This window comes from Chamaea fasciata, unplaced genomic scaffold, assembly GCF_029207755.1.
Source record: "Chamaea fasciata isolate MVZ Bird 193981 ecotype frontalis unplaced genomic scaffold, bChaFas1.0.hap1 SCAF_2, whole genome shotgun sequence".
NCBI classification, from domain to species: domain Eukaryota; kingdom Metazoa; phylum Chordata; class Aves; order Passeriformes; family Sylviidae; genus Chamaea; species Chamaea fasciata.
This window is the reverse complement of record NW_027094087.1, coordinates 108426194-108435156: the sequence shown is the minus strand read 5'-3', so window position 1 is coordinate 108435156 and position 8963 is coordinate 108426194.

Below are 8963 nucleotides of genomic sequence, written 5' to 3'. Positions count from 1 at the left end.
TGGAGGGAGGACCAGAAGTCTCCTCAGGCTCTCTCCCAACCCAGCTGTTGCCCCTGAGATCCCCCTGCCTCAGGGGATGCACAATTCAGGATGCTTTAAACCCATGGCCTGAGGCAATATCATTTTCCAGAGGAGCTGTAGGAAGAAAATATAAATGTAGAAAGTTAGGGAGCAACACAGAGGCCTCAAGCAGTTCCTCAGGCCTAGTCCCTGAGGAAGAGGCCTGAGAGGCAGACCCAGACAAATGACTATTGCTCCACCCTTGTCCTGATTTATGCACAAAGCCAAAAGTCAGTCATTTTCCCGTGGGAAAAAAAAAAATAAAAAAATCTGTACAATATTTTTTCTTCCAGAAAAGCCAAAATACCTGGAAAGGGCTTTGTTCTCTCCACTAGAGGAGTGGTTCTGAGCAGGCTGAGAATGGCAAGACTGGGGAGAGGAAAAGCCTTCAAGTATATAGGAGCAAAAATGAAGAGAACTGGTGGCAGCCAGCGTGGCTCTAAGCTTGGTAGGAGAAATGTATGGAAAAGACTAGAACAAATCAGGAGACAGAAATAGCTGTACGCTGTACCCAGTAGCTACAGAAAAAACCCAATACTTTGAAACAGTAAAGCGCCTGTCTTGCTGGTAAGATGAAACCAAACAAAAGGCTTTTCCACTAGAAAATGAAGGAATAACCTGTTGAGAAGAGGGTGTCTTGCATGTCATCGTATTTTTTTCTTGGTATGACAGTTACTATGTTGAGTCTTGAGGTATGAATCATGTTGCAGTAGGACAAACAGTTAAATGGTCTGAATAACTAAGCACATCTGAACAGAAAGGAAGGAGTGCTGGAGACTGAAAAATGGGAAATTGTCATTCCACAGAGAAAAGGGTTTGAGTAACAGTGAGAGTGACTCTTTATACATTCCCAGCATGTCCATGCAGCAGCTACAGCAGTGATGTAGTAATCAGTTAGAGCCAGGGTGCATTTGAGCTGTTACAAAATACATGGTTTGATTTGGTTCTATACCACAGCTCTTCTTCTCTTGCTGTTATGGTTTTCCATCAGTATATAATATTCTGCCTAACTGTATTTTAATGGCACACTATGGGCAGCTCTGTGCTCTGATGAAAACAAAATATTTAAACAAAGGACTGTGATTTTTTAACCCATTCATATTTTATGGCTAAGTTTATTGAAATTTTTATAACACTCTAATAGTTCTCTGCAGAGGTCACAGTGGCCTTTTGCTAACAGGCAGTGCAACAAGTTGGTCCATTATAACATGGACCCATATTCCCAAGTCTGAAATATGGCAGCTGAGAAGTAGAAAGGTAGACAACACTAGGGACTTTCCCAGAGACTTTTTGAGGGGTCAGACATTAATTATTTGTAACACAGGCAGAAGTGTGCAGTGGTTATTGCTTCAGCTTCATACTGGTGCCTGAGCAGACTCATTCTCTGTTTGGCCTCAGTCCCAGCTGGGTTCAGCATCACACTGGGATTGAATCAGGGGTCATTGCAGCTGGAGCACACTGTCCAGCCCACTTCCCAGACACCTCTGAACTGCTTTCTAGCCCTGAGCATGTAGAGGCTACACATGAAGAAAAATAAAGCCACTCATATCTGGCATGCTGAGGAAGCTTGGAAGACAAACCCTCTGACTCTGGCTGCTCTGCCACTGCCATGGCAGAGCCACGAGCCTGTTCTAGCTCCTGCACAGCTGCTGATGCAAATGCCCGGCAACAAGAGTACCAAAAGCTATCATTAGCAGCACTTAAACACAGCAGTTGGGAAGCAGGATAGGGAAACACAAACCCTTTGATTGCAGGAAGCTGGGATAAAGTCCTAGCACCCTGGGAGAAAGCGTAACCTGTGTTCTAATACCCTTTTTCAGAACAAGCCAGGCTTTCAGCTGCTGTGGTGCCATGTGGCTGACGATGCCATTAGTAGAGAGGGTGTGAGACATCTCACTAAAGTCTCATCTCCAGGCTGAGCATAACTAGGTGAGCATGTCATCTGCAGTTCAACAGGATACAAGCAAGGCTCTGTGTCAGAATGTGTTCCTGGATGGCACTGCCATGGAAGTGACCACCTGTCAGCTGTGCACATTTTGGGAATGTGGCAGCAGGTCTTTGTCAGCCGAGAGGACACGTGACAGAACATCAAACTGATGCTGTCGACGTGCCTCTAGCATGACTAAGAAGGGATGTCCATAGACAAACTTGGCACATTCTGATTCAGGACAGGGCCAGACTTGTATCAAACCATGTGATGCCCCATTTAAAATAATTTTTAACCAATCTTTTAGTTCTTGGTAAACCTGAACTTCTGGTTTATGTGGATGTAGCTGTATTTTTGCAAGACAGCAATTGTCCCTTCTATCTTCTTTGGGCTTTCCATTTTTACTGATAAACACAAAGCAAAATCTCATTAGTGTCTTCTGAAAATTGTTCACAGAGTTGCGGTTTCCATCAGAGCAGCTGATTTTGCATTCCAGGCTTGGTGAGCATGACACAAACTAGCACAGGGGCTTGGCACAACGATACTCACCACTTCCAAGATGATTTGCCTGTCAGGCACCCATGTAAATGGCATCCTGCCCACGATAAGCAACTCTGTCCTCATGATCCTCTCTTAAAAGCCTAAACCCCTTTCTGATTAATTCAGGAGGAGTGGATTAGGGCCCTGTCATTTTACATTGCTTAGTGCTTTTCATTACAAAAGACCATCATGACGTTTCACCAGGAACTTTCACATATTCAGTGTTTTACCGTGGGGTGAGGGGAGCTGGATTTTCAGCAGCAGAAAAGCCTTTTGGCTGAAAGGGTGAAATTCTTGTTAGGTTTTTGTGAGGAAGTATATTGCCCCCAAAATATCACCCTTAATTTTAATCTTTAGGAAAGACTTGTTTCCTTGCCAGCCATCAGCTTTCTGAGGATAGGCTGTGGCTGTAGCAAAACCACTCATCTTACTCCTCTTGGGAGGCCTCAGCATCTCTGCTGAAGAAATCAATGGTGAGAAGAGAAACAGGCCAAGGGCCTTCCCTCTCCCTGTATGATCATACATTACTCTGAACCCTGTACACAGCAGCAGAATACCTCCTTTTCTGGGGCACCATGTTAAAGAGCAGCATTCCCCCTCCTCACTCCCAGCCTGCAGAGCCCTCCTGTCTCCAGGAGGTGAGCAAGGAGCGACCTGAGCACGGCTCTCCTGGGTGTATCCATTCCCCAGCCTGGAGGGGACACTCGGGACTCAGCTCAATTGTCCAAAGACCACTTGTGCAATTTCAGACACCCTCTCTTCTCCTGCAGATTTCTCTGGGGCTGAAGGAAGAGCAGGAGACCCACAATCTTCTGGAGAGCAAAGGGGGTTCCCTAGAGTGTGCAAGACAGCACCAGAAGTCCATGGTCAGGGAACAGGATCAGATGTTCCTCTTTATCTCCTCTTTCAGACACTTAAACACATCTATCCCCAGTACAGGTACCTGCAGGTGGAGTGAATGTCTCTGCTCCTGTTACTGTCACTGGAGAGCCATTTAGTGGAACCTGCAGACCTGGGAATTCACCAGACATCCCATTTTAGGGAAGTCCTGTAGACCCCAATGACTACAGTGGCAGGATAGGTAAGTGTTTCACGTGTAGACAGCTATTCCAGCAACACACAAATTTTGGGGTCTGGGTCTGGAGGAAAGTCCTATCCTCTCTGTTTGTGTCTGGAGTTCAGGTCCTTCTCACAATGACAGCATGTTGCTACAGTTACATATAACTTGTTCTTCATCATTTTCCGCTCCAGGGGAAAAAATGGAGAATTACATTTAAAAACAGAAGCATGCAAAAAAAAATTATGTTAAGAAGCAAGTTGCAAAGTCAGACCCTTGGAAATTAGAAGTTCTGTATGTAGAAGTCATTCTGCAAAACCTAATTCAGTTACCTTGTGAATATATTGCAATTTTCTATATTTTACAGCATTATAATTTTTTCGTATCAACCTCCCTCTTCATTTTGCATTTCCAATTACTTTCCTCCAATGTTTAATGATACATTATTAATATAAATATAGTAATACAAATGTATTACAAATATGTCTGTACAAAAATTGTATTTATTTAGGCTGCATAGTCAGGCACTTGAAAGCCAGGAAATGCCAGATGTACACACTGCAAGCACAGCGAGATACATTCTCTACCCCAGAAATCTTATGAATCAAATTAACACAAGGTGAACCATCTGCCACGGGGATAGGATGGGAAGACAAAAATAATAGTGACCAGGACACGTTATATAACCAAGGTATGAGCACTGAGGGAAAATGAGTGATTGCCTTTGTTTTCTTCTAAGTGGTTTCAGGAGACCTCTTGGCCCTGATGCTGTTGACATTCCTGGAATAATATTCTGCATATTGCACATATCCCTGGATCTTCTGAAATGGCATCATCAGGAGCAGTGTGCCTGTGGGGGCTCAGAGTTGCCTTCCTCCAATACTTGTTAACCGACACATTCCTGGTACCAGGAATTTGCAGTACTAAGTGGGAGTTCATCTAGCAAAAGTGCTGCAAGTTAAAAAAAAAAAGAATATTTCATGTTACAGAACACGCCTCTGGGCTCCAGGGTAAGAGTAGCCCACCCTGAGCCCACTGTCCTGAAAAGCCAGGGCCTTGCAGCGCAAATCCTGCCCTGAGTGGCCTCACCTCACTGGGAGCTGGAACATACTTGGATTAACCTTTTTCTTCATGTTCTGTGTTAGTTTCAGGGGTGGATATCTGAGCATGGGTGTGTGCAACAATACTGAAAGTTGTATGCAGAGCTGTGATCCCATTCTTGCGGTCTTTGTGTCTGAGTGTTTCCTGCTGGCTCTAGTGACAGGGAATGACACTGACACTGCCTACTGTCCCTATATGGGATACTTTATACATTGAGGGCAGAAAAAGGAGGAGATAAAATGGAATTAGGTTCTCAATTTGATCTCCTTGCCAGTTGTTCCACCATATCATTCCCTCTGATTCAGTTCCTGGTCTCTGTGTGATGCCTCTGTTTTTACGCTCATGTGAAAATATCTCAACAGTGGGAATGTAGAAAGAGACAGTAATGTGATTCCATGCCCCTTCTGCTAGACTGGCTGCAGGCCACTCCTTTGCCCCAAATGCATTTTTCTCCAGCAGGCTCTGTAGAGCATCCCAAGCTGCTCTGTGCTACAGGTTTCTGATGAAGGTTCTGGTGGAAACGTAGGCTCCTGAAGAGGACTGGCTTTTCAAAAACTTTCTAGACTACTGGTTCACCAATCTGCCTGCTAATTTAACATTCAGATTCGTGCCTTTTCTGTGGGATTCAGGGGGATTTCCCAGCTTGTGGATCTGTGTGTGTGCCTTCTTCCCACTTCCAGACCTGAGGCTGAATCACAACTTGGATATTTGTCACATCATTCCTGTCTCCACATTCCAAAAGCCTGCATGAGCTGCCCAGGGAAAGAGCAGTGACACACTTTCCCTGTACTTGTCTCTGAAAAAAGAGGAGAGCAGGCCTACAGGGCTCACCACCATGGCCTGTGCTACCTGAGTAGCACCCTGTCATGAGCACTTCAACCTCTGCACAATCTGTTCTCAGCTTCTGGTATGTCAGATGATTCATAGCACAGAGGAGAAGAATAACTAAATATAAATGGCAACTCTCACCATGCTGCTATTAATCATCTCAGAGTATTGTCCCGCCACACTCCTCCCACTGGCTGATACCCCTCCAGAGTGTTTGTGTCTCACAGGCTTGTGCAGGAAAAGGGGTACTAAGCACGGGTGAAGCCATGTCCCTGCACATTTGTAGTTCTCCTAATAACCAGTGTTCTCCCTTGTTACTCCTGGAATCTCTGCAATCCACTCCCTGCCCACGTGCCTGCCGTCTGCTTCAGCCTTTTTGGTGGTGTTGCTGTGCCCATGTGAGAACAACTGCACAGAGCTCACCCTCAGAGATGTGTCAAATGCTGCTTTCTTTCCAGGCTAGAAGGAGGAACTGTGGGAAGGGTGTGGTGATCTTCCCTTTCCTGGTTTCTGAAACCTTTGAAAAAATATCTTTTCTGTAATAATCACAACAAAATTCTCTTTTTCTTCTCTTTTATGCACACTGCAGAGCACACCCCTTGCCCTGAACTTTCTTTGGAGCAAGCAGTTTGTTCCTAGTGCTCTTTGCTGTTGTTAGTATTGGTGATTATAGTGTTTCCCAAGTTTCCTTGGTCCAGTAGGTGGAAAAAACCCACCACTTCTCTGACCTTTAGAAATGCTTTTCTTAGCTATCAGCATAACTCAATGTGCAAGATGTAAAAAGGGGTGGAAGAAGATTCATCTGTGCTGGTTTGTAGAAGTGGGGTCAGGTGGGTGGAAGAAAGAAATTATTTAATTAGAGAGGTGTGAATTTATCTTCTTGGTGCTGTTTCTTGTATGTATTCCACCCTGTCTCTTGGCCTGCACAGGAACAGGCAGGTCCACACCCTGCATGGTGCCATTAGCACTAGAAGGTTCTCTGAAAACTTTAATTACACTTATGATTTCAACCTGATCTACGAAACAGAGAATTCTGGAACTGGGGGATTTTTGTCTAGATTAATTGGCAGTTCTTTTAAAACCACCCCTAAGCCACTCCAAAATATTATTAGTTAAAAATGGGATTTTTCTGTGTCTGGCACAATAATGGAGGAAGGCATGTTCTCACTGCAGGTGTGTTGGAGCTCCCCTGTGGTACCTTCCATGACATCACTCCCCAGGAAACTGCACATCTCCACACAACAAGAGGCTACATCAGTGTCAGCACTGAAGCAAAAATGGTAGGGGAAGGAAGAAACTGCTTTCTTTTTAAACATGTGTATAGCTCATATGGATAAAATGGCTTTAGAAAAAAAATGCAGACAAATTCCCTTCCTTATGAAGCTGAGTCAGAGGAATTGCTAAGACAATTAGTCTTAAAGTTCAGAATTGAAACTACAAATTGAATAGAATGTGTCCTGGATGGACAGGACATTCCATTTCACAATGGAAATATTTTTCTATAAGTGCTAATAACATATTTACCATTGCTTTCTATCCAGGCCAAAGAAAAACGAAGGGAACAAAAAGAGGGGTGAGGATAGAAGGCTACACACTTCTGTGTGATGCAATGTTGTGATGTGTCTCTTAGCTGCCAACAAAAGCAACACTTTGAGTTTTGGCTGATAATTCAACTGGGAGAATTTCAAAGCAGTTTACTGATTAGCAGAAGAACGACTGTAACACAAATAGTAACACAGACTAAGCGGGACAATAGAGGGAGAAGAAACAAGATCTCCATAAGAAAACACTGTGCATCTCCCTGGCACCCAATTCAGTGTCTGGAGTGAACAGTCTGTCCCTTACCTGTGTAGCCACACACCCAGGAAACACAAACCAGGAAAGTGAGATGAGATGTGAACTGGGCAGACCATTCCCATCCCATCTTTTCTGGAGTTGCTTGGAAGGGGACCTTTCTCTGCCTCCTGAACTAATGCTGCAAAGCAGCAAAGCATGTTGTTATCCTTTTGTGATGCCTCCTCATGACACACTTGTGATACTTCACATGTATTTTGAGGTATGCCTTCTGTATTTATTAATTCATACGTGGAGGTTTTTTTGGGCACATTATTCTCATCCTTGATCATTTCTGCTTACAAACAGGTTGTGTCCCTGTGGCTCCCTGACTGCCTGGCTAAAAGTCTTCAGGTGCAATTGTTTGTGAGAAATGCTTCTGTGGAGAAAACCCATCCTGCATGGGAGGGGAGGAGGGAAGAAGGACAATGCAATATATTTCCTCTTCTGTTGCTTTTGCAACCCATTGGTCATTGTTAAGATAAGTGATTTAGTTTCCCTTTATATAAGTTGACAGTGTCCAGAATAGAAGGTGTGTATATCATAAACTTGGAGGTGCTGGAGACATGAGAGACTTAGTGGTCTCTAAGATTGTCTCCTGAGACAGCATTCCTAAAATTCCATTATTCTTTCCAGATATTTGTAACAACTAGTGAGCCTTCTGCTCTATCTTAAAAAAAAAAAAAAAAAAAAAAAAAAAAAATGGTCTGTGATATTTTCTTTACTTCCCTTCCTAGAGGTAAAAGTGGCAACAGGAGACCCAGGCTGCTTTCAGCTCATGCCTAATATGGGAAAAATCAGACAGCTCGAGGTTTCACCAGAGCAGTTTTCTCTCAGCTCTAATCAGTAAGAATGAAAAGATATTTGCTGTTGCCTGCTGGCTCCATCATTTTTCTTAGTTAGTAGACTTACAATATTTGTGTTCATAGCACAAGAATGCAGCCAACAGATCCTAGACAAACCATATATTTCTGGGGTTTAGCAACCCATAAAAGTGGAGCGTAGCATCTGATTTATCTCAGCAAATGGCTCCAACTGTTCTCAGGAACATATTTTTTTCATCAAAGGAGGTGTTCTCTAGTTTAAGTCTTGATTTGAATCTCCTTGCCTGAGGATATATATACAGAACTACTTTTAAAATATTATCCACTTCATAACTGCATTTTGAATGCTTTGTTCATGCAGTGACTCTCCTGAAATCATTGTTTCTTCCCAAAGGAAGCTAGCAGGATTATTAGTAATTGCTGGATTATCAAACAATGCACAGCCTCATCTTCTGGCCTAAGCAAGTTACTGGAGTTTCATAAATGCTCAGTCACGTGCATTATTCTACTATGCTGACCTGAAGGGACCACCAAAAAGAAGGTAAATGACCCACAGAGGGACAGAAAAAATATTTCCATTCCTGAATGATCTGAGACTTCTCTTGCTTGCTGCCTGTGATGTTGCTTCTTCTGTGTGTGAATGCGAGGGATGCCTGGCCCCTACGTCCCACAAAATATTGATAAGAGAATGATGACAAGCACTGATGTTAGAAATGCCTGACATTTATCTTGCCTAGGTTTTAAAGAGTGGAGGCAACCTTTACTCATCTGCAACCATCCAGCACAGCTGCTT